Source organism: Sapajus apella, unplaced genomic scaffold, assembly GCF_009761245.1.
Source record: "Sapajus apella isolate SASKATOON/1434 unplaced genomic scaffold, GSC_monkey_1.0 scaffold14, whole genome shotgun sequence".
Lineage (NCBI taxonomy): Eukaryota > Metazoa > Chordata > Mammalia > Primates > Cebidae > Sapajus > Sapajus apella.
Window position 1 is genome coordinate 258,588 of NW_022436954.1, and position 26,877 is coordinate 285,464.

General features: G+C 51.0%; 1 protein-coding gene across 3 annotated transcripts in view; it reads left to right on the plus strand.

Annotated features, from left to right (window-relative positions):
- Positions 1-15,958: 15,958 nt before the first annotated feature.
- SHANK2 (SH3 and multiple ankyrin repeat domains 2) overlaps positions 15,959-26,877 on the plus strand; it is a 687,472-nt gene continuing 676,553 nt past the window's right edge. The window contains exon 1 of one of the 3 annotated variants that reach the window (XM_032282493.1): positions 15,959-16,038. The gene's annotated coding sequence lies outside the window, so the exon portion shown is untranslated. Of the gene's footprint in view, positions 16,039-16,066; positions 16,143-16,945; positions 17,021-26,877 lie in introns of those variants that run through there. The other 2 variants (XM_032282495.1, XM_032282494.1) reach the window with 2 other exon arrangements.

Consider the following 26,877-nt stretch of genomic DNA (forward strand, 5'->3'; position numbering starts at 1 on the left):
CTTGTTCCCCTCCTCCTCCCCCTCCTCCTTGTTCTCTTCCTCCTCCCAAAGCTCAGGCTTGGACCCACTCCCACCTTGCAGATGCAGCTGGGATAGAACTAGGTGTGGAGACAGGGGTGTGGACTGACAAGGGGGAGGTCTTTCTCCCCATGAGACAATGCTTCCACTTTTTATTTTTAGAATCTGTTGTGACAGAAATTGGTTAACCTATTAAAATCATGCCTGTTATTTTAATGATAAGAATGTAACAGTTAATAATTGATAATATAATGATAATAATAGTGCAGTGAGAACAGACCTGGGAAAGCCTGACTCTCCTGCATCCTCGGTGCAGCCCTGGAACATTTCCAATGTCTGCACTTTCTCCAGGGACATCTGGTGGAAGTTGGGACGCTGTGGTGGGACAATGAAGGAGACGCCTGGTGATGTGGATGTACCCTCTCATGTAGCCCCCACCAGCCTCTTGTTATATGTAAATTTTCAGTGCCACAAAAGAAGTAGCACTCAAATATAAATTTTCTCAGCAAGGCAATTTGCTTCTATAGAAGGGTGCATCTCACAGATGGAGCAATGGTGAGCACACACTGGACAAGGGAGGGGAAGGGCTTCTCATTCCTGACACAGGTAGCCCCTGCTGCTGTGTTGTTCCCCTTTTGGCTAGGGTTGGACTGCACAGTCTAAATGAATTCCTATTGGCTATTTTAAAGAAAGCAGGGGTATCAGCCAGGATGGTGGGGTGGGTAGTTTGGCGGAAAGGTTATGGAACAGGTCAGAGCAGGTGACCAGGGGTGATGCAGGTCAAAGCAGGTGACCAGGGGAACAGATGTGAGCTACTGATTAGAAGTGGTGGGAAAGTGTTTACTGAAACTAGAAGCAAGGGGTTCAGGGAACCAGGAAGTTAAACTTTAAAATGGAGAACTGAAGAACAAGAGAGCTGAACATACTGACACACCGATACTTTGAAGATAAACTTGGAGTTCACTATTATCTAACACTCTGAACTTCCACTGCCATAGAAACAGCTGATGGCTGGTACCCATCTCGCTTTATTAGAGGGGTTTGGCACAGGAAAAGCCAGGAGTTGAGGGAGCTGTGCAGGAGGCCTTTCCCAGGGCACAGCTCCACGAGGTGCATGAGCTCATTCTGAGGGGATCCCAGACCACCCAGAGAACAACAGAGCAGTAGGTGGACCACCAGGTGATGCCAGGGAGCAGGCAGAGGGAGGAAGAGTTTGTGGTTTGCAAACAAGTCCAGTCTGGGAGATGCTGGGAGTCAGGACTGCACGGCTGCCAAGCTGGGAATTCCCACTCTGCCTGACTCCCCAATCCTGTGAGCTTTGCACTGTCCCTGGTTTATCTATTAGAGCAGGCCTCTAGGGCAGGGACCTACCCTGGGTGGTGGGGTGGGTAGTTATAGGCTCCGTCAGAAGACATTTTCTGGGAGGAAGAGTAGAGGCTGTGGCCAAGCTTAGAGGAGGAGGGGGTGGGACCTGGGATTCTGGGGCTCCCTGCTGACTCCTGCTGTAAGTCCCCCAAACCCAGCCCCAGCCAGAGGGGGAGAGATGGGCTAATCAGAGGCAGCATCCTGTTTTGTTATAACATAGCAAATCCTGATCTAAACCCTGTAGTTATGTACGCTGCATCCTACACTCCAAAGAAATGAACAGTAATTGTCTTCAACAAAATGATCCCCTTGGTACACTTTGCATTTGGCCTCAGGGTAGATTCCTCTAAGGAATGAGATGCTTACAAGGCTTTGGGTCTCTTGTCAAAAAAATAAAAAGTCAAATAATTTACCATTTGCCATTTTCTTTTGACTTTTATATTACCTATTCCATCTAGGATTAACTTCCTCAACTGTGACTAGGGAAGGGCATAGGGAGGCCTTTTGAAAAGTTGGAAACTTACCAAATGGCTCCATATCCTTCCCAGACAGCAGCAGTAGACCTGATTCATTGCTTTATCGATCGTTTACTTAAAAATCGTCCCAGATTGCCTTCGGGGAAGTGAACACATGGAAGTTGTTTATTTTTTCTTTTTCTTCAATACAGAGTCTTTTTCTTTCACCCAGGCCATAGTGCAGCTGAATGATCTTGGCTCACTACAACCTCCGCCTCCTGGGTTCAAGCCATTCTCACGCCTCAGCCTCTGACGTAGCCAGGATTACAGACCCATGTCACCATACCTGGCTAATGTTTTTGTATTTTTAGTAGAGATGAGGTTTCACCACGTTGGTCAGGTGGCTGGTCTCTGACTCCTGACCTCAAGTGATCTGCCCACCTCTGCCTCCCAAAGTTCTGAGATTACAGGCATAAGCCACAGTGCCTGACCAAAGTTGATTCTTCTAACGAAAATAATCTTTGGACCTTGGGATAAATCACTGTGTCCCCGAGAGGTTTTTCATAGAGGGCATCGCAGCGGTGTGCATTCGGCAGATGCACGTGGTGCAGTATCTGGCAGGGCCTGGTGTGTCCAGGAAGCAGGCAGCCTGTACTTCCTTTCTGTGCTGGATTCTGAGCCCAGTAACTTGACCCAGGAGCAGCTCTGCCATGTTTTCTACATGGAACTGGTTTGGAAACCAGACCTGAGTCCCAACCTTTACTGCTCCACTCTGCAAACATGAAGGTTGATGGGCTCAGGAACAACAAGCCAGGTAAAATACAACCCCTCCCCCAGAGGAGGAGCAAGTACAGCTGAGTACAGGATCCCGGGGAACCAGCCCTATCTTGGGCAGGGCAACAGTGGAGCCAGGAGAACTGGGAAGTTCTCTGAAGGGAGTGGACACGTGATCCAGTCTTGAGAGGGGATGAGGCAGGACCAGGGTGAGAAGGTAGGCGCTTCTGAGGGCCGTATACCCAGAGGAGGGGTTTGGATCTCATGTGATGTTATATGTAAATTTTTGGTGCCACAAAAGAGTAGCACTCGAATATAAATTTTCTCAGCAAGGCAATTTACTATAGAAGGGTGCATCTCACAGACGGAGCAATGGCGAGCACACACCTGGACAAGGGAGGGGAAGGGCTTCTCATTCCTGATGCAGGTGGCCCCTGCTGCTGTGTCATTCCCCTACTGGCTAGGGTTGGTCCACACAGTCTAAACGAATTCCTGTTGGCTCTTTTAAAGAGAGAAGGGGTATGAGCCGGAGTGGCAGGTAGGTAGTTTGGCAGGAAGATAGTATGGAACAGGTTGGGGGGAGCAGATGTGAACTACTGATTAGAACTGGCAGGAAAGTTGTTTGCCAAAACTAGAGGTAAGGGGGTGCAGAGAACCAAGATGTTAAACTTTGAAACAGAGAATTAAAGAATGAGAAAGCTGAATATACTGACATACTGATTCTTTGAAGAGAAACTTGGAGTTCACTATATCTAACAGCAGGAAGGATGGAAGCCAGACAGGAGTGAAAGCAGGGAGCAGTTTGAGGCCAGACCAAGAGCTCCAGGGCTGGTGAATGAGGCAAGTGTAAGGGCTGAAGGAGATTCAAAATCAGCAGCAGATAAATGATGGCAGATCCCAGCAGGACGGGGATGGAGAGACATGTGGGACACCACAGGAGGCAGAGGAGGCTGATTCTGCAGGGCTTAGAGATGTGAGAGCTGGCGGGGGAGCAACAGGGGTCCAGGATGCCTCCCGGCTCCTAGCTCAGGGCACTAAGGTGACAGTACCGTCACCCCTGCCCCCAGCAGGGAGCCTGACGGGGATCAAGCACTGTGGAAAGAAATGTTGAGTTCCCTCTCAGATACACTGAGACTGAAGTCCCAGTGAGGTAACCAGATGTGAATGTCTGAGTGAGGCACTCAGCAGAGGCTGCAGAGCAGATGTGGGCATGGACAAGGTCACCTGGGAACACTGGGAAGTGTGAGAAGGGAGAAGGTCAGGGACAGAGCTGGGTTGACCCCAGTGTTTCAGGGGGCCCACAGAAGGGTGCTGAATGTAGGCACAAGACAGGTGGAGACCCAGGTTGTGTCTGAGGGGTGCTGTGAAGGGAAAGTGTGTGCACACCGGGCGTTGGAGTGTCAGCTGCTCAGAGGCTACTGATGGAAACATCACCATGTCTGAAATGTCCTTTGGTTGATCAAACAAATGCTTATTGTGCCAGGCACATACCACTGTGTTTGGCAATGACATCCCTGCAACAGCAAAAATATTTCCAGCTCACACCTGTAACCCAGCACTTTGGGAGGCCACAGCGGGCAGATCACGAGGTCAGGAGTTCGAGACCAGCCTGGCCAATATATTGACACCCCGTCTCTACTAAATTAGGCAATACAAAAATTAGCCATGCATGTATTCCCAAGTATTCCCGGCTACTCAGGAGGCTGAGGCAGAAGAATCACTTGAACCCGGGAGGTGGAGGTTGCAGTGAGCCAAGATTGCACCATTGCACTACAGCCTGATGATAGTGTGACTGTGTCTCAAAAAAAAAAAAAAAAAAAAGGAAAAAGAAAAAAAAGACTGTGCACATCACAGTGATATTTGGGGGGACGATGTCCCACAGCACAGCTCCCCACCTGCACACACATGCATAGAAAGTATAACCATGCGTGCTTTTTCATAAACAGGACTGTGTGAGATGCTCTAAACTACTCCTGCCGCTCAGTTAGGGATCGGGGCCTCTTTCTTGTGTCTGTAAATTTAGATCTACTTCCCGTTTGCACCAGCTGTGCAGTGTTACACCGTCTTCCCGTGTTACATTTTATTTGTGCTGAGCACTTAGGTTTGTGAGATTAATCCGTTCCTGAGATCCACCCACACGGTATGTGGCAATAGTGCGTTCCCTCTGTCACCGTGAAGATGGCATGATTTGTTCATTCATAGCACTGTCGACAGGCTTTTGGGTGCTGTATTAATCAGCAGGGTTCTCCAGAGAGACAGCACCAACAGTGTACACACACACGCACACACACACACACACACGTACAGAGAAAGAGAGGAGAGAGAGAGAGAACGAGAGATCGAGCAAGCGTGAGAGTCAGAGAGGGGATTCATTTTGGGAACTGACTTAGATGATGTTGGAGGCTGAGAAGTCCCAGGATCTTCTGTGCAAGCAGGAGAACCGAGAACTCCAATAGCGTGGCTCACCCCAAGCCAAAGGCCTCAGAACCAGGGAGGCAAGTGTTGCTCTCAGTCTGAGACCAAAGAACTGAGAATCCGGAGCTCTGATACCCAAGGCCGGGAGAAGACAGGTGTCCCAGACCCCTGAAGAGACAGCAGATGTGCCCTTCCTCCGCCTTTCTGTTCTATCCGGGCCCCCAGCTGATCAGATGGTGCCTGTTCACACTGGGTGAGGGTGGATCTTCTTACTTAGTCCATGGATTCAAATGCCAGTCTCTCCTGGAAACACCCTCACAGGCCACACCCAGAGAGGACGCTTTACTGGCCATGTGGTCATCCCTTCCCCCAGTCAAGTGGTCAGACAAAATCAACCATCACAGCTATTGATGCTTCCTAGACTGAGGAGATTATCAACCTATGTACAAGTGATCTCCTTCGACCACAGATCCCTTGGCGATGAGGTGATTATGTCCTTAGAATAACCTAGAATGTGGTTTCCTGGATTCCAGCGTTTTTCCCTTTGTAACCTATGGCCATGCTGCAGTCACTTTGCTTGTAACTTTTTTTTTTTCTTTGAGATGGAGTTTCACTCTTGGCAACCTCTGCCTCCCAGGTTCAAGGAAGTCTCCTACCTCAGCCTCCCACATAGCTGGGATTACAGGCACCTGCCACCATGCCTGACTAATTTTTATATTTTCAGTAGAGATGGAGTTTCAACATGTTGGCCAAGCTGGTCTTGAACTCCTGGCTTCAAGGGATCCACCTCCCTCGACCTCCCAAAGTGCTAGGATTATAGGTGTGAGCCACACCCACCTACTTGTAACTTTTTATACCATCACACAGTCCTGCAGGGCTCCCCCATTTCCCATGTCCTGGAAGACACTGGGGTGCATCTGTCTTTGCTCCTCTGTTTGCAGAAAAGAAAATACATAGCTCTGATTTTATTTCATCACCTTGAATTGTTAATGAATAAAGATATTTTTGAGGTATTTGTCAATTGTCTTGTTTAGAATAGATTCATTGACATTTTAATAGTTTGACAAGTTTCATTTTCATAATTTGTTTTCCAACTTACGTGGAGTGAGAGTCCGTCTTTTCAATGCAGGGGTTTTGACAGATGCATAGTCATGTCATCACCACACTATCCAGATGAAAAGCAGTTCCATCGCCCCCAAGATCCCCTCCTGCTGCTTCTCTGCAGCTCCTGTCCAACCCGAACCCTAGCAACCACTGATCTCTTCTCCATCCTGAGGGCTTTGCGTTTTCCAGGATATTTTCTCAGTGAGATCACACAGTAAGTAGCCTTCTTCCTGACTCTGCCTTCTTTCTCATAGCACAATGTATTTGAAACTCAACCACCTTGTTGCATGTGTCCAGAGAGGTTCCTTTTTAATTGCTGAGCAGTGTTCACTGAAGGACGTTCATTTGGGTTGTTTCCAGGTTTTGCAAATTATGAATACATCTGCTATAAACATTCAGACAAGTTTTAGTTTGAAGATAGGCTTTTTATTTATTTTGGTAAATACCTAGGTTGAATACATTAAGGATATGCTTAATTTTATAAGAAACTGCCAAACATTTTTTTTTCAGATGGAGCCTCACTCTGTAGCCCAGGCTGGAGTGCAGTGGCACAATCACAGCTCATTGCAGCCTCGAAATCCTGGGCTCAAGTGATCATCCCGCCTCAACCTGCCAAGTAACTGGGACTCACAGGCATGTACCACCATGCCTGGCTAATTTTTTTTTTTTTATTTTGTATTTTAGAGACAGTGTCTCACTGTGTTGACCAGACTGGTCTCAAATTCCTGTTCTCAAGGCATCCTCCTGCCTCAGCCTCCCAGTTAGCTGAGATTATAGGCACAAGCCACCATATCTGGCTGATTACACCTTCAATTCATCTGAAATTTATTTGGCTATGAGACGTGGGCTAGAGATTTAGCTATATTTTGCAAAAGTTGCTAGGCTTGTACTACAACACCATATATTGAATAGTTCTCTTCTCTATACATTTTTAAAAGCATATTTATGGCCGGGCTCAGTGGCTCACACCTGTAATCCCAGCACCCTGGGAGGCTGAGGCGGGTGGATCACGAGGTCAGAGTTCAAGACTAGACTGGCCAATATGGTGAAACCCCATCTTTCCTAAAAAATACAAAAATTAGCAGGGCATGGTGGCTCGTGCCTGTAATCCCAGCTACTTGGGAGGCTGAGGTAGGAGAATTGCTTGAACTGGGACCCAGGAGGTGGAGGTTGCAGTGAGCCGAGATAGTGCCACTGCACTCCAGCCTGGGCTACAGAGCAAGACTCCATCTCAAAGAAAAAAAGAAAGAAAAAAAAAAAGAAAAAAAGAAAGAAAGGAAGGAAGGAAGAAAGAAAGAGAAAAAGAAAGAAAGAAAAAGAAAGGAAGAAGGAAGAAAGAAAGAGAAAGAAAGAAAAAGAAAGAAAGAAAGAAAGGAAAGAGAAGAGAAAAGCATATTTATGATTGCTAAATTTCCTCCCAGGTTCCCTCCCTGCCTCCTTCCCTGCCTTCCTTTGCTGAAAGCATACTGAGTGCATACCAAGGGCCAGGCTCCATGTAAGTGCTGCAGATCCAGGTGAGCAGAAGCAAGTTCACAAATTTCGTCATTGTTGTTGTTTTGAGACAGGGTCTAGAAACAACATGCCGGTGAGCACGTCCAGCACAGATGTCTTAGTGAAAGCGCAAGGACACGGAATGTACGACGTGCCCGTGAGCATGCCTAACAGTTACGACGTGCCCGTGAGCATGCCTAACGCTTACTCAGGATAGGGCTTAAGAAAGAGTTATTAGCAAAAAGCAAGAAGGCTTTGAAGACAGTCTTCAAAACAAATTATTATTTCTAACATTTATTATTATTATTCTTTAACAAGAAGGGAAACTTTGAAGAGGAACTTTTTACTTTCTACACCCAGCCTGGTCTTGAACTCCTAGGCTGGAGCAATCCTCTAGTCTTGGCCTCCCAAAGTGCTGGGATTACAGGTATGAGCCACTACCCCTGGCCTGAGAGAGTTAAAATGTACTGGTTGACAAGACGCTCCAAAGCACACGGCACTGGCAGGCAGATCATATTTCAGCTTTGCTGTAAGTGTTGAGTGATGGGTAGTCAAGGAGGCATGGTGGGAATGGGAAAACGTGGAGGAAAGAGCCTGGCATAGTGAAAACTTGAAAGAAGGTCACTGTGATTAGAGCCCGGGATGTGTGCAATGAGTAGGTTGGTTTTATTTCTGGTGGGGCAATCACTCTATCAGTCTATTTCTGGGCCTGTTACACACTTGGTCATTATGGTAGCTTCTTGGTATATTTAAGTTTGAACAGTCTCCTTTGCTGGTCTTTTTGAAGGCTTTTCTTGCTATTTTAAAGTCAACTTTTATTAGTGTAGCATATCTATAAAAAATGCATAAATCATAAGTGCACGTCTTGATGAATTTTCACAAAGCGAACACACCCATGTGAGCAGACCCAGATCAGGAAACAGAGCATTCAGCATCGAGAGCTTTCCCTCATGTTCTCCCCAAGTCCCACCTGCCGACACTATAGACTGGGTTTGCCTGGTACTCAGCCTTCCGTAAATGCGGTTTTACAGTACCTTCCTGTACAACCTGTAAAGCTTCTTCCACTTAAAATGGTAACAGTGAGATGAATCCCACTTCTGCGTGTAGCAACAGTTCCTGCATCTTTTTTTTTTTTTTTTTTTGAGACAGAGTTTCACTCATGTTACCCAGGCTGGAGTGCAATGGCACGATCTCGGCTCACCGCAACCTCCGCCTCCTGGGTTCAGGCAATTCTCCTGCCTCAGCCTCCTGAGTAGCTGGGATTACAGGCACGCGCCACCATGCCCAGCTAATTTTTTGTATTTTTAGTAGAGACGGGGTTTCACCATGTTGACCAGGATGGTCTCGATCTCTTGACCTCGTGATCCACCCGCCTCGGCCTCCCAAAGTGCTGGGATTACAGGCTTGAGCCACCGCGCCCGGCCAGTTCCTGCATCTTTATTGCTGACCAGTGTTTCATTCGTTTACTCTTTCATTTCACTGTTGATGGAGCTTTGGGTGATGTTTCAGTTCATCCAGGGTGTGTGAGATAGACTGGGTGGCTTAAACAACAAACATTTCCTTCTTATAGTTCTGGAGGCTGAGATGTCCAAGCCGAAGGTGCCGGCAGACTCTGTGTCTGGTGAGGCCTGGCTTCGTGGTTCACAGATGGCGTCTTCTCTCTGTGCCTCCCACATATGGCGGAGAGCAGAAGTGAGCTCTCTCAGACTCTTATAAGAGCTGGAATCCCATTCTCAGGGGCTCCACTCTTAGGACCTCAACAAATCCTAATGACCAACAAAGACCCCAGCTTCTAATGCTACCACATTAGAGGGTAGGATTTCAACATATGAATTTTGGGGGAACACCAGTAATCAGTCCATAACAGGTGGTTTCCGGTTTTGCCACATAATGGATGCTATGCATCTTTCTTTATCTTTTTATTTTTATTTATTTATTTTTTTAGACAGAGTTTTGCTCTGTCGCCCAGGCTAGAATGTCTCCCAGGAGTTGGAGACCAGCTTGGCCAACACGGTGAAACCCCAATCTCTACTAAATATACAAAAATTAGCCAAGTGTGATGGCGGGTGTCCATAATTCTAGCTATTTGGGAGGCTGAGGCAGGAGAATCACTTGAACTTGGAGGCAGACGTTGCAGGGAGCCAAGATCATGCCACTACACTCCAGCCTGGGTGATAGAGCCAGACTCTGACTCAAAAGCAAGACTAGGTATCCTATGTAATCTACCTGGAACCACACCTTGCAAGAAGTACTTTTTTGCTGATTTAACTCTCTCAGCAAGATGGTGCTGCTTCCACTTCCACTTTGGGTATGAAAATGGAGAAAAAGAGAGGACAGAGAACTTGCCTAGATCCAACCAGTTCATAGGTGGTGGAGCTGGGATTTGAAACCAGGCAGTTTGGCTTAACAGTCCCTGTTCCAAACCACAATCTTATGCTTGTTTTTTGCTCATTCTACTTCTTGTTTTTCTTTCCCTCAAGAAGGTTTTTAGTTTGCTTTTTCCTTACAGTCTAGGAATGTTCTCATTGTATTTGTCTTGGCATACTTTTCCTGTTGTCTTGTTAATACCAGGAGTTATGGTTTTATTTTTCTTTATATTTCTCATGTGTTGTTCGTGTGAGGAAAAGCAAGTGCTTTCAAAGAGTCTCCTTATCAAACTCCACAAACTTTCAGTTTCCGTTTATTTCCTTTGGTTTTTAATCAAGAAAATTATAGCACCTCCCCAAATGGTAAAGTTGCCTCCTCTTTTCAATGCTTATTCTTCTTACTTAATTTTCCTATTCGATTGCATTGGCTAGCATTTTAGAGAAATGTTAAGTTCTGGTAAAGTGAGCAGCGTCACAGTTCTGGTTCCTGAACTGAATGAGGGCAGTTCAGCATTTTATATTGAACATAGTGTTGGTTTGAAATGCAAAATTGAATAATATTAAAATATTCTCATCCAACATAATTTCTTTTTAACCAAGAAATTTTATTTGATCAAACATATTTTGTAAGAGGTTTGCTAATATTGAAATATTCTAGCATTGCTCAGATAAACCTTGCTTAGTCATGGTGTGCTGTTTTTGTAAAGCCCTGATGTATTCTGTCTGTTGATCATTTTAAACGTTTTGCAGCCAGGTGCAGTGGCTCATGCCTGTAACCCCAGCACTTTGGGAGGCCAAAGTGGGTGGATCATGAGGTCAGGAGTTCAAGGCCAGCCTGGCCAAGACGGCGAAACCCCATCTCTACTAAAAATACAAAAATTAGCCAGGTATGATGGTGGGTGCCTGTAATCCCAGCTACTTGGGAGGCTGAGGCAGAGAATTGCTTGAACCCAGAAAGTGGAGGTTTCAGGGAGCCGAGATCATGCCACTGCACTCCAGCCTGGGCAACAGAGCGAGATTCCATCTCAAAAAAAAAGAAAAAACAACAATTTTTTTTTTTTTTGCTTATTTCCTTGCTTGTCCAAAAAACTTCAAGGGTTTGTGAGCTGGTTATAATGGGATCTTCTGATGTGTTTCTTTCTTTCTTTCTTTTTTTTTTTTTTTGGTTTTGTTTTGAGACAGATTCCCCTCTGTCACCCAAGCTGGAGTGCAGTGGCATGATCTCGGCTCACTGAAACTTCTACCTCCCCCCAGGTTCAAGCGATTCTCATGCTTCACCCTCCTAGTAGCTGAGATTACCAGCATGCACCACCATGCCCGGCTAATTTTTGAATTTTTAGTAGAGACAGGGTTTCACTGTGTTGGCCAGGCTGGTCTAGAACTCCTGACCTCAAGTGATCCGCCCACCTCAGCCTTCCAAAGTGCTAGAAGTACAGGCAGGCGCCACTGCACACGGCCCACCAGACAGCTTTTAATATAGCAGTGGCCCTGTCCACACTTTCAGTATCCGTGGTCTCAGTTACCCCAGGTCAACCGAGGTATGGAAATATTACATGGAAAATTCCATCAATAAACAATTAGTAAGTTTTAAACTGCGTGGTGTTCTGAGCGGGGTGATAAAACCTCAGGGCATCCGGCCCCATCTCACCCTGGATGTGAAGCATCACTTTGTCCAGTGTCTCCACGCAGTGTATGCTACTCACCTGTCTAGACCATGAGATAGAAAAATAGTATTACCAGGGTCAGTACTACCCACAGTTTCGGGCATCCGCTGAGGGTCTTGGAATGTATCCTCTGTGGATAAGCAGGGGCACTATATTATTTTGGGTTTTCCCACCACGCTTTGGCTGGAACAAGGACTCGGATCCAGGCTCCCCTGTTTGAGAGTTGATGCCAGGGAGCAGGAATGAGGAAGCAGCGGAAGGGAGATGCAGATGGAGGACATCTCCAAATACAGGTGTTTTGTCCTGGCCCCTGCTGTAAGCAACGAAGGCTCCAAAGGCCCTTCCTAGAAGCTGCAGAATGAGCCCCAGCAGGACTGCTCACCTGCGGGGTGGAGGCAGGGCAGCCCCCTCTCCCAGCCTCCCAGCTCAGCTTCCACAAGGACTGGGAGTGGCCCTTTAGGGACTAACTCCTCCATTCTACAGGATGCCCTGCACCACCCCACCAGGCTGGGAGAAGGTGGAAAACACCCTTGTTCTGGACGCGGGCCTCAGGGAAAGAGCGCATGCCCTGGCTGGGAAAGCCGGCAGAGCCTGTCCTGCAGCCTCCCCGCCTGCCTGCTGCTCCCCACATCCTCCTGCTCCAGGGCAGCAGGAAAACCTCCAAACCATCCTCTCATCAGCTCAGGTTCCAGGAGAAACACTCTCCCTCCACTCTCCTAGGTAGCAGCCCAGACGCTTATGGTCAAAGTCCCAGGACGCTTTTCTGAGCAGATCCATCCACGTAAGCTCATGGAAAATGAATGGAGAGGCATGAAAATCCATAGTAATCTACAGAGGTGAGACACGAGAGGCGCTTCTGCACAGGAGTTAGAGGACTTGTAGAATCTGCGAATCCTTACAGCCTCAGGTTTATGCGACTGAGTTAGAAACTGTCACGAAATTTTGGAGAAATGAGTGAATTTTCCAGTGTTTGACATGGGAGGGAACAGGAGAGAAGTGGATCTCTTCCTGTCATGGAGAACAAGTAGAAACAATGGCAAAAGCATGGGAAAACATGGCAGAGACGAGGGGATGCGGCTGACTGGCTGGCCAGAGCACCTGCCTTTACCTGTGTACACCTGCCTTTACCTGGCTTCACCTGTGTGTGCCTGCCTGTGTGGCTCTGACCTCATGTCCTTGAGAAAGTCTCCTCCCCTCCTTGGATCTCAGCTTCTCACCTGTTAAATAACAGGGTTGCCTGGGTTAGGCCACTCCCCCTCAGGCTGTCTGAGAACCTTTCTCTGAAGATGTGCTGGCTTCCAGCTATTGACACATAAGCCCCAAACCCAGGAGCTTCTCTGGGAGAGAGGGACTGCCGCTGAAGGCAGTGAGCATCTGGGTTAATCTAAGCCACAAAATATTTATAATGTTTTCCCCAGGACCAAAAAGGTGGTTATGTCTCACATCCCTGAGGGTGCGGTGCCCCAGTTTCCAGTCCTCTGTAAAACAGTGACTTTTCCCAGAAAGTCCCAGCATGTTCAGGGAGGCACAGCAGGCACTCCACAGACGTGGCTGATGGTTTCATGGTTCAGGTCGGACAAGAAAAAAGAGAAGACGATCAGATGGAAAACCTTACCCCTTTCTGCAAAACCTGGCGAATCCAGGAAGGCAGTTTCCAGAAATAAAACCAAGGGGTTCTGGAACCAAGAAGCCAGGAGGGTCAGGTCTCCTCCTCCTAAACTGAACCTAAAACAAGGCACTTGGTGGTGTGGGTGGCCCACCAGAAATGAGAATCCCAAAAGAAGTCCTACTTCAAATGAGCAGTGGGGGTCGGTGTTCCCCTCAATCTGAGATGCCCGCTCAGGGCGTTCAGGTGTTAATACAGTCACTGTGACAGTGTTTACTGATCCTGAACCTTTTCATAAGAGACTTTTTTTTTCGTCAATATTTTTAGTTGATACATAATTGTAGTAAATATTTAAAGGGTCCAGTGTGAGATTTTGATACATGTATACAATGTGTCATGATCAAATCAGGGAAATTAGTATATCCATCACCCCTCACCTTTATTTTCCTTGTTTCGGGATCACAAGAGGTTTTTACAGACTTGAAGGGTGTTGCTTCATCGGAGCGCAAGGCTGAACTGGAAATCGCTAAACAGACACAAAGAAACTGGGGCGTAAGCAGGATGCTGTCTTTAAAATGCCGAATGCTGGGGCTCTCACACAGCGCTCTTGTTGGCTAACAAACAGATCAGAAGGACTGGAGGGGGATGGCCCAAGGGGTGTGCACTTGGGTGGAAGGCTGGCCGAGGCCTGCGTCCCTAGGGAAGTATTTCTTACAGATAGCAGAATGGCATCGGTCTTAAACCTTGCATGGAGCTATCAGAAAAGTGTTCACAGCTGAACTGTGACCAGCTGCAGTGGGGGGTCTAGAAACCTAGGAAGGGGCGTTCCCAGGCTGGGAATCTGGTAAAAGGAGGGAAATATCTTGAGGATAGGTGTTTGAGCTAGGTTTGCAGGGTAAATATGCCGCTTTATTCAGATGACTTGCCTTCTTTGGGGTGGAGGGTACTGACAGGCATTATGGAAAGATAGAGCTCCACCCCCACTCTCTGCCACTGGTGAACCCAAAGAACATCCGGTTGTCCTGCTGATACCTCTCCCAGGAGCCCCAGCTTCCATGCCAAAGAAAGGATGCCTGCAGGCTCCTGCCAGGGCGACCTTCTTCCTGTTTGGGGATTATTATTATTTGACTGATTGCCTCCCTTATTTATTCGACAAAATATTTTATCAAGTCTATGCTTAGGGAAGCAGCTGCTAGAAAGATGTTTGCAGAAGGCAGCTGCCCCCAAGGAGTTACAATATTTACTCCACGTGTGTCCTGAAATATTCAGGCCTCAAACACAACGTTTTTTTTTTTAAACCTAAGTGCTTTTAAAGACTTCTTTGAAATGTGGGACAATTATGCAAGCAGGAAAAAAAACTATCTAGAGCAAATATTTAACTTTGCCTTTGGCATGTTGAAGTCACCAGCCCATGCAAACCTCCCAGGCATGTCCTGTTAGATAGACTTCACACACACACACACACACACACACACATTCTCTCTCTCTCTCTCTCTCTCTCTCTCTCTCTCTCTCTCTCTCTATGTGGTGGGCACAGTTTGGGTTTTGCATAATGTCAAACTTCAGGGTTCTGGAGGCAGTTCTCCACAGCTTGGACTCTGATCCCCACTCACCCCTTCCAGAATATTGGAAAACCCAGAACACAGAGACCTCAACAGCTTACTCAGAGGCACGCAGCTTGTACTGGGGGAGATTCCCAGTGAATGATTAAGGTCTTGAGAAAATCTATCAGCCGGAGGCTCACGCATCAGATCAGGGAGGAGTAAATCAACCCGGCCACAGCTCAGAGCTCAGGACCAGCCCCTTAGGGCTTCCACAGCTCAGAGCTCAGGACCAGCCCCTTAGGGCTTCGGCAAACCTAGCAATCTGGAGTCCTGGATAATAACAGCATGCCTGGGAGTCTCCGGAGGGTGCCTTTTGCCGCTGGGATTCGCCTGAGCCCTTGGCTTATGCTCTCCCCGCCCCACCCCCCAGCTTTTCTTGGCTTGGAGGGCAGCTGGCGGAGACCTCGTGGCGCACCCCTGGGCGGAAGGCGCCCCAGGCCTGGTGGCCTGGGCAGCAGACGCCGGCATATGACCCGGGTACAAAGTTTTCATTTGCTCTGCAAACGTTTTGATGTGCAGTCGGCCTCTATTTCCGAATCCTATTATTATAAATACTCTGTGGCGGTAGCCAGCTGCGTTCAGGATAATCGTGCAGACCCAACCGGACTTTACAAAATTCAGGGACTTTCTCCTCGGCCGGGTTCGGCCGGGGAGAGGGAGGTGCGTGGGCCACGCAGCCCGGGGCGGGGCGGAGGCGGCCTGGACGCCCCGCGATCTCCCGGGGTTGCCACAACAGACCCCACGCGCGCGCCCGAGCCGCAGCAGCGGGCGGGAGCGGGAGCGGGAGCGGGGCCGGGGCGGGGGGCGGTGGTCCGGGGCAGGGGGCGGTGTCCGGGGCGGGGGCGGAGGTCCGGGGCGGGGGCGGGGGTCCGGGGCTGGTCGCCCGCGGGTCCTGGGCCGCGCGCGTCCTTTCGGCAGCGAGAGGGCCCCTCCCCCACCCTCGCCGGAGCCCGCGCCGGAGGGGCCGAGCCGCCCTTCGGGGGACCCCGGGCAGCGGGCGGCAGTGCGGGGCGGGGCCGGGTCCTTCCCCACCCCCTGCACCTGAGCGGCGGCCGCTGATCCCGCGCTCTGGCGGGCTGGGCGCGGCGCCGCGGGAGCCAGGTAAGCGCGGACTCCGGCGCTCCCGGGGGGCTCGGACCCGACCCCGACTACTCGCGGAGCAGCTGCCCGAGCCAGGTGAGGCTGCGGATGGGGAGGACTGGAGGGGGCTCTTGGGCTCCCGGCCCTGCTCACTGGCGGCGTTTTGGGTGCGTCTCCATTCCAAGAGCACCAACTACCGGGTAAGCGCAGTCCTGGACTCAGAGAGGCTGGAGAGGCGAGTGCTGGGGGGAGGGAGCCGCGTGCCCAGGTGGGGGTCGATTCTCGACAGCGAGCCCCTCCCCCCGCGCGCCTTCCTTCCGGGGCAGGTGCCGGTGTGGAAAGCTTTGGGATCGGCTTGGGCGCGGCGCGCAGTAGCCCCCGCCTAGTCCCCTGCGTGCACGGACCCGGTGGTCTCCGGCGTGTCCTGCCCCTTCCTCTGGCACAGCGCGCGTGGTGCGATCTCCGCCGCACTCCCGGAGTCTCCTCGCCCCAGGTCGCCGCCCGCCAGCCCTAGGACCCGGGCTAGAGAGCCCAGCCGAGGAGCTGGTGCGGGGCCGCCAGGTGGCGCGCGGGGGCGGGGACCCGAGCCGCGGCCTCCCGGTCTCCGGAGACCCCGCTGCGGTCACCCTGGCCCCGCACCCAGCTCCCATCCAGGCGCGCGCGGCTGCAGCAGCTGTCGCGGAGAGGCCGGGGCCGGCGCGCCTGGTGCGGGCCCGGGGGTGGCGGGTCGGGCGCTCATGGCCCGGGGGTCGCGCGGAGCCACCGCCGGGTGCCCGACCGCCGTCTGCCGGGCTCACCAGCTGGGATAGGGAGACCCGGCGGGCGCAGCCCGGCCTCTGCCGTCCGTCAATTATGCAGGAAGCTGGCACCGGCGCGCTCGACTTGATCAAGTTTCCCTGGCAACTTTCGCCCGGGCATCCCTCCTCCCCGGCGGCCGGGCAGCTCCGCCTGCGCAGCCCGCGGCCCAGGCGCCTCCACCGGGCGGCCCCGGCCCCGGGCGCCAGGCGCAGGGAGCGCTCCCGGAGACGCCGACAGCGCACTCGCCACCCGGGCTGGGGCCGCCGGACTGAGCCAGCAGGTGCGACCACCGCAGCGGGCTTAGCCGCCGGGGTTCGGGGGTGGGGGGGGCTGCGACCACCGCAGCAGGCTTAGCCGCCCGGATTGGGGAGGAGGTGCGGGGGCCGCGGTGGACCTCGCCGCCCGGGTTCTGGGACTTTGGGGCGGGTTGGGGAGGGGGGCACAGCGCGGCGCCCTCCAGGCGGGTCTTAGTGCGGACACCCTGCTCGAGGTGGGTGGGCGCGGGGGCGAGGTTCGTCTTTCCCTGGGACCAGGGAACCCAGAGGGAGAAAGGGTGGTGCAGGTGACAGTGGGTTTTCGCCGCCGAGCTTTTAAAGGGGTTCGGGCCGGGCAGGTGGGGGGATTCAAATGTGGGGGTTCAAGTAGGGTCCTTGGGCGGGGGGTGCTGGCAGCTGCGGGCAAGGTCCTGGGCGTCCTCAGAGGTCATCCGAAAATAAAAGCGGTTTTCGGGTGGAAATTCGAGGTAGTAAATTGAATAGTTGCGTGACCTCTTTTTCGTTTGAAACTCAAGTTCTAACGTTAATGAGGCCAATCAGCTAATTAAGCTTCCAGATCCAGAGAGGTAATTTCGAAGTCCCCCGGTGGGGGTGGGCGGTTTGCTCTCTACCTGGGATGTGACCCTCGGTTTTGCAGACCCAGACACGGGGAAGTTCTGCCCCCCTGGAAAACGGCCTGGCCGATTCAGCCTTGACTCGGGTGCCCTGCGGTCCTCTTCACTTAATTAATGACGACCTACTATGCGCCAGGCACCGAGCCTGGCGTCCCGGCGGTTTCGGCAGGTCCAGAACAGCCCCCGGGCCAACTGTTTTTGGAGTCTTCCAACTACTTGTGGGTTGGAAACAAGGTTGAGGGAAAGGGTTGAGCCTGCAGGAGCGGAGTGAAGGGAGCCAGCTGGACCGGCTCTGGGTTCAGTGTTAATTTTGGGGAAAGCCGCTGGTTGCTCTCACGGGGGTGTTGGTAGGTAAGAGCTGTGGGTTTCTTTGCCGGATGTCACAGTGTCCTCAAATGGGGCTTGAGGGAGACCCTTGTCCTCAGAGGAACCCGGGTGTACCAGTAAGGTCTGGATGGTCCAGCTCCTGGGGGGCACTGGCTATAAGGCCTTCGATTGTTATCACACCCAGGAGTTCCCCGTTTTCCTGGAAGGAAGAATTGGGTGGAAAGCTTGGTGCTTCTTTGGGTCCCTTTGGAAGGAGGCTGGAATTCAAGTATCAAAGGTGACTTTGAGTAGGTGATTTCACCCATAAAGATGGTTCCAGTGGGCTGGGTTGACGGCACTGGGCTGCTTTTAACCAGTTAGATCCCCCCAGGAAAGGGGGGCTCTGTGTGAGGGTTCTTTGTGCCTACTATCTCCAAGTACAGTCTGCTCTAGAAAGCCCTGTTCCTATTCGGGTGAGTTTCAAGGAGATTTTCATTCATTTCTTTATTCAGGTGCTTAGGGTTGTGTGCAGGGCCCCTACTAGCTTCCAGCCGCCTTGGTCTAGGCGGGGGTGTGGGGGGGGGCTGGGGAGCCAGGTGATACCCGATGTGAGTGCTTCCCAGAGGAAGGTGAAGGGATTTCGAGACTGCATTGCATTTTATATTTCATCAGTGATGAGGAAAAGGATGGGAGAGAAAAACGGGCCAGGAATTGACCAATATACAGGAACACACTCCTAAAAATGGCTTTTTATAGGAAGGCAGTGTTTTAGCATACTTACCTTATTTCCAGATATGTAGCAGAGTTGCAGATGTGAGACTCTGGCGTCCTTGTGGGACCTGATAAGGGATGAGGACTTTTCTAGAGTGGGGCTCAGCTTGGGAGCCACTGTGGGGCCGGAGCTTGTGCCTCTAATGGAGTTCTGGGATGACACCTGAGGTCTCACGCACACCTGAGATCTCTCACCTGCCTGGAATTCCAACCTCCTGCTTTGTAAACTCCAGGAGGAGCTTTCACGTGGGGCTGTAGTACCTGGAGTCTGGGGGCAGCCTGGAGGGTGTGGCTGAGAAAAGCTGGTGGAAATGGACACCAGCCTCATCAGGAGCCCCCGGATGTCCTGTAACTGGGACTGTGAGCTTCAGGGAGTGACCCTGCAGGTTCTTCTTTCATCCCCGTGACCTCCAGCAAATTTCCTGACCCTCTCAGTTTCTACAGACTGGGGAATTTGTGGAAGGAAGGAGAGGGGAGGGGAGGGGAGGAGAATGGAGGACAATGGAGGACAGCTTGAAACAAAGGTCGGTCTTTCCATCTCTGCAGCACCCTCGTCTTGCCGTTCACCTGGGCATTGGGAGAATGAATCACTTGTTGAGAGACTGGGCGCATATTTAGTGCAGGGCTTGGAGTCTGCAGCCCCCCCGGGGCTGAGTGACCTTTGTGACTTGGCCACTGCACCTAACCTCCCACCCAAAAGGAGAGACCTGTCACTCTGATGGCCAGAGGTGATTTAGGATATGTTTCTTTCCACATGAATAATCATCTGAGGGCCTGCCGCCTCATCCAGGCCTGGACTGGCAGCAAGGGCTGCCTCGGGGAGCTTCCATGCTCATGGGGAGGAAGAGGCGCCACCAGACAGGGGTTGTGATGGAGGTGACCACTGAGTGCTGCAGGCCATAGAAAGGGTCCCCAGCCCACCGTGGGGTGGGGTATGCAGACCCCTGGAGGAGGTCCGGGCTGTTTGATGGTATCCTCCTGGGACTGAGCGTGGCCCCTTGTCAGAATGATCCAGTCCTTGTTCCCAGGGTGGGGACAGAGCAGAGCCACCAGCTAATAACGTCAGCAGCTGCAGCCCGGGTAGTGAGACTCTCACCGGGCATTTTCCTTGTGGTTGGCATTAGTGCCACACTCTCGCTATTTATTCCCTCAGTCAATCTCAGAGAAGTCAGCTCCGATTCATTACCATTCCCATTTCACAGATCAGGAGCCTGAGGCTCAGAGAAGTGAAGCCGCTTCTCTGAGCCCACACAGCTAGTGGGTAGGGGAGCCCTTGACCCCACACAACATGGCGGCTAAATGCACGCCGCCCAGCTGGACAAAGCAGCCAGGCAGCTGTTGGAAAATTAGACTTCTTGCTCCATGCTGTGAATAGCGCTGTGGTCAGCAGGTGAAAACCAGCTTCTGATCAGACTTCTTGATGTGCTGCACGTTTTCCATTGTTGAAAGCAAATTCAAGGACTGGTCTGATGCTGCTGATGGCCAGCTGTCTCATTGGCTGTGGGGCCAGTACTGACGCTGGGCTTTGGGGTACAGGTGCCTCTGATGCGAGTCTTCCCTGCATTCGAGGGTTTCCAGTCTTCGCAAGGCAGAGGAAGATGGGCCTGTGCCCAGTACCCAGAGCCTGCCCTGGGTTTAGGGACCATAGCCTGGCTTTCTCTGGATGCAGGTACCTGGGGGATGGGCCTTTGGGGGTGGGCTGGCTGAAACGCAGCCTGCTCCCTGGGAGATTAAGCTCTTAAAAGCCTGTGGGGCCGCCAGGAGTTTGTGGGCAGCAGCAGGGACACGCTGGGCTCCCCTGATTGGCTGCCAGATGTCATTGCTGAACCCCGAGCTGCACCAGAGCACGACTGGGGACGGTGTTTGAAAATTGTCCTTGCTGGGCGTGGTTGCTCCTCTGGAGTTAGCTCAGTGAGGGGCATGTGAGTGGAGTTAGGCCACAAACGCCCAATCTGAGGTTGCAGATCCCAGATGGGGGGATGCAAGACTCCTGGCCTCCCTCCCAGAAATTCTGATGCAGTAGCAAGGCAGCACTGGAGTCCCCCCAGAGGGAGAGGAATAACAGAGGGGGCAGCCCTGAGATGCTGGACTTAGAAAGGCCACACTGGAGACCCCCCAGGAGGCGCGAATTGGAGGTAATAAGCATCACAGCCCGGCCAGGCCCTGCCGCGCTGGGGCCTGCCGCGCCGGGGCCTGCCGCTTCCTTTTTTTTTTTTTTTTTTTTTTTTTTGGTCTCTCCCTAAAAGTGTTATTTTCAAAAAGCAGTTTATCCTCTCGTACATTTTCTGCAACAATTTATGAGAAATTCAAACATCCAGCAAAGCTGACAGAATTGCCAGTGGACTTTCAGATTCTGCCATTAATCATTTACCAGGATTCTCACACGTTTTAAGGTCAACGTCTAACGTTTTTCTTCATGGGCTTAAATACTGGTAAAGGCTACGGTACCTCTGTCAGGTAAATACCAATATTTTAAAAGTAACTGTTGGCTAACTCTTGACTCACTGTGATATAAACCCATCATGACTGCATACCCACTTTTCCTTGATAGGCATGGAAGTGAGCATCAGGACATTTTCATCATTTTCTCTTCTTGAATTTATGCAGCCACTTCCCCAAAGAATTATGTCCTAACGTAATAGACTTTTATGCTCATGGGTCTTTTATTAATCAACCCAGCATACTTCTCTGCATGAAAAATATACATAAATTGACTTTCATAAAGTTTCCTGTGACCTCAAGTTGCTAAGTATTTAAAAAATTACTTCTGAATTGAAAAAGCTGTACAGTCATTGCTGGGACACAGTTGGTCAAAAACTATAAATATATTTCAGATTTTGAGAGATGGGATAGGGGAAATGTTGCTGGCACTGCACCCCTGAGTGACAAGGCAGTGGGTGTCTTTGGGGTTTTAACTGATGCCCAGCTGCCTGAGCCTTTTCCTTAGGTGTCAGGAGGGCTCTTCACCTGGAGCTGCACTCCTACCTCGCCAGCTTCCCGGGGACAGCAATGCCTTTGTGATGTAAAAATCTCAGGGATGTCTGGGAGGGGAGGTGGGAAAGGGGACCCAAGGCCTTTCTCCAATGAGCAATTTCAGGAAAGACTTGGTTACCCTCTATACTCAGCTGGGTCCGCTTGGAAAGGGTCCTTGCACCTTGTTTTGAAAGATGAGGTGCACGGGAGAAGATCCGAGTTCACAAGATTACACAGTACTCAGGGTCCCGCAGGTGTTTCTCACCTGGGGGTAGTGGTGATACCCAGGTGAAGGCAGTGACAGGTGATGCCAGCAGTATGCTCTGGACACTGCCAGGCTTGCCACCTCCCTGCAGACTTGGGGATGTCCTGCCCCACGTCGTCCTCGCTCTGGCTCATCAGTCCCCTCCTCTTCTTAAGGAGAATCCAGAGTCCGTGCCTACAGTCCTCGCTGGGGGTAGGGAACGGCCGAGAGTCTGGACAGCTGGCAGCCTGTCCCTTAGTCCACTGGGAGGCTTAGGGCCCAGGGAATGGGGTGCAGGGCCTCCTGGGTTTCCAGGCCTGGAGCAGACTCAGACTTCTGGGCTCTTAGGAAGTGGGAAATGAGCCTCTGAGCCTGTCTTTCCTGAAAATCCTCCCCTGGATTCCTTTCCTGGGGAGAAGGCAGATTTCCTGGGGAGTAGAAGGGGATGCTTCTGCCTCAATTATATTCCTGAGAGCACAGGGCTCGGTTGCTCCTATCCATGTTTTTCCTGCCACCTGCCACAAATTTACCTGGGATGAAGAATCTGTGTCACTCCCCGCTTCCTGTGCAGGGCCTGCACACTGGAGCTGTTTGCCTCTGGTCCAGCCGGGCTCCTGTCTGACGCCTCCTCACCAGGTGGCCAGGTCCTCAGGAGAGGGATCATGCCTTGCTCCTATCTGCATTTCAAGGTCCTGCTGGGGTGCCAAGCATGGACCAGGGGATGTTGGCAGGGGAAGATACCGGATGGCATCACCACTGCCCCTTGTCCCGGTTCTGGACTTTGCCATCATCAAGGGTCATTCAACTCCAGGAAGCCATCCAGCCACTGGCGTGTCCTTTCTTGGTTCACTCTGAGGGTTTCAGGCATTGGGCCAGCCCTGTGTCGGCCTTTGGGCCGGCTGCTCGATGCCATGGGCCTTTGGGCTGACGGGTTCCTGGGCAGGCAGCGCAAAGCCCCCGGATCCGTGTCTCTGTCAGTCTCGTGGACCCAGCACACTTACATGGCAGGCGTGAGCGAGTGGCTTTGGCTAAGCAGGGAGTATTCTGTGGAATATGATGCAGTCCAGATTGGGCCGGAAATGGAATTCCTCCAGATGGTCATGGCGAGGCCTGGCATGTGGTGTTCATAATTCCCCACACACAGGGACGCCCCTGTGCCACATTCTTGGTTGGGGAGCGTGCCAGGGCTGACCTGCCTCCCCACAGCAACTCCATGTTCGCCCAGCCTTTGGAATTGGGAAGCGCTGCTGGTTGCTAGAGGCATGGGGAGACGGTTGTGTGTCCTGTGGGGCTGCTGTGGGTTGTTTTTGATTCTTTGAGGTCTCCATGGGGAGTGTCTGGGCCTGGTGTGGTGACTCAGGCATGTTGGCTGGTGGATGTTCTCTGTGCTGAGTCTGGGCAGGGTCCCCTTTGGGACCATTCTGTCTCTTTTGAGCCTGCCTGCTTTTGACAAGCCTGTTTGGGTTGTGGGAGAGGGACACCCACTCCCGGCTGGGTTAAGGGAGTAGAGGAGACGAGGATTTCGGGATCTCAGAAGGCAGCAGTTTTGGATCCCAAGGCTGCTTAGACAGGCTCAGCTGTCTGGAAGTTTGCAGCTCCTGGTGGAGGCGGCAGCTGGGGAGCCCACCCTCCCTCGGATGCAGTGTCCCACCACAGATGGACTTGGGGTGGGGAGTGGCCAGCTGTGTCAGGGTGCCATGTCCCCATCCCTGCTCCTCAGGGAGTCGGGGTCTCTGTGGCTAAAGGGGACGTCAGGCTGGTCTCCCTTTCTCTGTCTTCCTTAGTGGACCTTCAGCGACTTTACAGCGTGAAAATAACAGTGATGGTGATTACCTGGCCTCGGTCCCTGAGTGCCTTGGAGAATGCAGACTTAGCCATCCTGCCACAGCCCCGAGGAGGTGGCAGGAATGCCCTGCACCGTTTTCCCCAGGAGTAAACCAGGGCAGAGGACAGTGGCTGAACGTGCTGAAGGTCACGTGGCCCAGCTGGAATCCACACTGGGTGGTCGCCCATGCCGCCGTGCAGAGTAAGGCCCCTGGGTGGCACGCCAGTTCATTTTTCTGTTCGCTTTTAGGTAAAGCAGATGAGGTAGCAAAGTGGTTCTCAAACGTTTAGCTTAAGGAACCCTTTTTGCTCTCTTAGAATCCTGAAGGACCCAGAAGATTTTTGTGTATAAGCACTAATCTATTATGTATCCTATTAGAATTTAAAAATATTATTAATGCATTTAAAAATAGCAGTAATAAACTCATTGCATGTTGGTATAAATAATGTGTTTTTATGAAAAACATCTATTTCGAAACAAGGAAAACACTTGGTGAGGCCGGGCATGGTGGTTCAGGCCTGCAATCCCAGCACTTTGGGAGGCTGAGGCAGGAAGATTGCTTGAGGCAGGGCTGTTGGCCCCACAGGGTCATGGGGTGTCCCTTACGCTGTGCTGAGGTGCAGGATCCAAGAAGTAAAGAGGACACTGATGAAGAGCAGCTGGACTCGGGGGGCCATGCCACCTATGAGCTGAGACTGGCGAGGCCCTGAACGCCCAGAAGCGTCTGTATTTATCAGGTCCAAGCAGGGAGAAGGGTCATAAGTGAGGTCATCATCTATAGGCTTAGTAATAGGGCATACATAATCACTTGAGTCACAAGCGAGGGGGCCACCCCATTATGTCACCTGGGCAGACAAGTGGGCTGTGAGCAGTAGAGGGCCGTGCTGTGCACAGTAGTAGAGGGTCATGTACAGAAAAGGGGTCCACCCCCATTAGGTCACTGAGGCAAAGAGGTGGGCTGTGTGCAACAGGTGTCGTGTGCAACACTTCTTATCTGGGGGCTGGAGACTTCAAAGGGTTTCTAGTAGAAGGATACTGTAAGCCAATGCAGTGGGAGCTGACAGACGTGTGCTGTTCTCTTATGATATTTACGGGAGGATGATTTGAGGCAGCACAGAAGCGAGAAAAGACTGACAGGGTGCACAGCCACCATGACTGGTCACACCAGAGGGGTTCTTCTCCCTCGGTTACTTCCAGGATCTCAGGCCTGAGGCCGACTTTCCACAGAAACTGGATGTAAGGTGCTACAGCTCCTTTATCTGGAGGAGAGGCTCTTGCTCCAAGCCTGCCATACAGCGTGTGCCCTTTCAGGCAGGGACGCCACCGCCTGGGTCTTGGGTTCTCGTCCTGGTCTGGCTGTTTTGCCGTGTGCTGCTGCTATTCTGTGACTGCTCTAGGCATTCCTCCTACTACAGACTACTATATGGTTATGTGGAAGGATCCTATAAATCAGCACTAAATGAGTCGGTGCAGCTCCGACAATATCCCTTATATGATTATACAGCTAGTGCTCGACTTACGACCACGATTGGTTCCGACAGACCGGTCGTAACACGATTTGGTCGTAAGTTGAGTAGGCTATATGTACAGTACTGTGAAATGACGTTATAAACATCTTTAAGTCATATTTTATCATAATTTTCTTTCATTATTGTTATATCATAATTTGTTCATTTTATGCCATGTGTATCATCTCTACACCATTTTGTTTCTTATTTTTACATTCGTCAGGTTTAAGTAAAACACTGCATTACCAGTACAACTGGCTTAATATTTGCCAAACATACAAAATTACAAAATACAGGTGCATACAAAAATACAAAACACAGGTGTAAAAAATACCACAGGAAACATTTTCCCAATTGCAAAACATATCAAAATATATAAACATGTATGAAACATTTCATTGGCCGCCGGTGCTTGGCTGCGGATCGTTGATGTCGTCATCTGAGGCAACAGTTGGGGTTACCGGAGTTGGTTTTTTCATAAACATGGTGAGCTTTGTCTGAATTGTATGTTTCTTTTTTTCTTCATAAATTTCACAATACAGACGAAAGCTGGTCCGCACTGTCGTACGCCCAGCTGGGCAATGTTTGCGCTGCCAGACGCGGAGCAGTCGTGGCTAGCGATTGTGGTGATAAAGTCAAATGGTCGTAAGTTGCATAGGTCGTAAGTCGATCAATACCTGTATAGAAAGATTATATGGAACTAACTATGATTATATAAGCTAGATATAGTAAGCAGTAAGTTATGTGATTATATAGAAAGATTATATAGGATTAAGTATGATTTATAGATATATATGCTAGATATAAGTAAGCAGTGAGTTATACTTCAGGCACAAATTGTGCCTGGGGTCTGCATAATTCTCCTTCCTCAGTGCCCATGGTGGGTGTTACCCACAGGCCAGTAATTTGAGACCAGCCTAGGCAATATAATGAGACCTGCATCTCTACAAAAAATAAAAAATTAGCTGGTGTAGTGGCGTACATCTTCTGTGGTCCCAGCTACTCAGGAGGCTGAGGTGGGAGGATTACCTGAGCCTGGGAGGTTGAGGCTGCAGTGAGCCGTGATCATACCACTGTACTCCAGCCTTGGTGACAGAGTGAGACCCTGTCTCCAAAAAAAAAAAAAAAAGCAGTGGCTCATGCCTGTAATCCTAGCACTCTGGGAGGCCAAGGTGGGTGGATCACTTGAGGTCAGGAGTTTGAGACCAGCCTGGCCAACATGGTGAAACACTGTCTCCACTAAAAATACAAAAATTAGCTGGGCACGGTGGTGCATACTTGTAGTCCCAGCTACTCAGGAGGCTGAGGCAAAAGAATCACTTGAACCTGGGAGGCGGAGGTTGTAGTGAGCCGAGATTGAGCCACTGGCACTCCACCCTGGGTGACGGAGCAAGATTCCGTCTCAAAAAAAAGCACTTGGTGAGAAGGATGGCGTAACATTTTTGCAAACCCTTTTTACTGTCAGGTTTAATGGAAGACGCCTGGGTTCTGGTATCTGCTCCTGCAGTCAGCTTGTTGCGATATCACGCTGTCTGCTCCCGTGGTCGGCTTGTTGTGATATCACGCTGTCTGCTCCTGTGGTCGGCTTGTTGTGATATCACACTGTCTGCTCCCGTGGTCG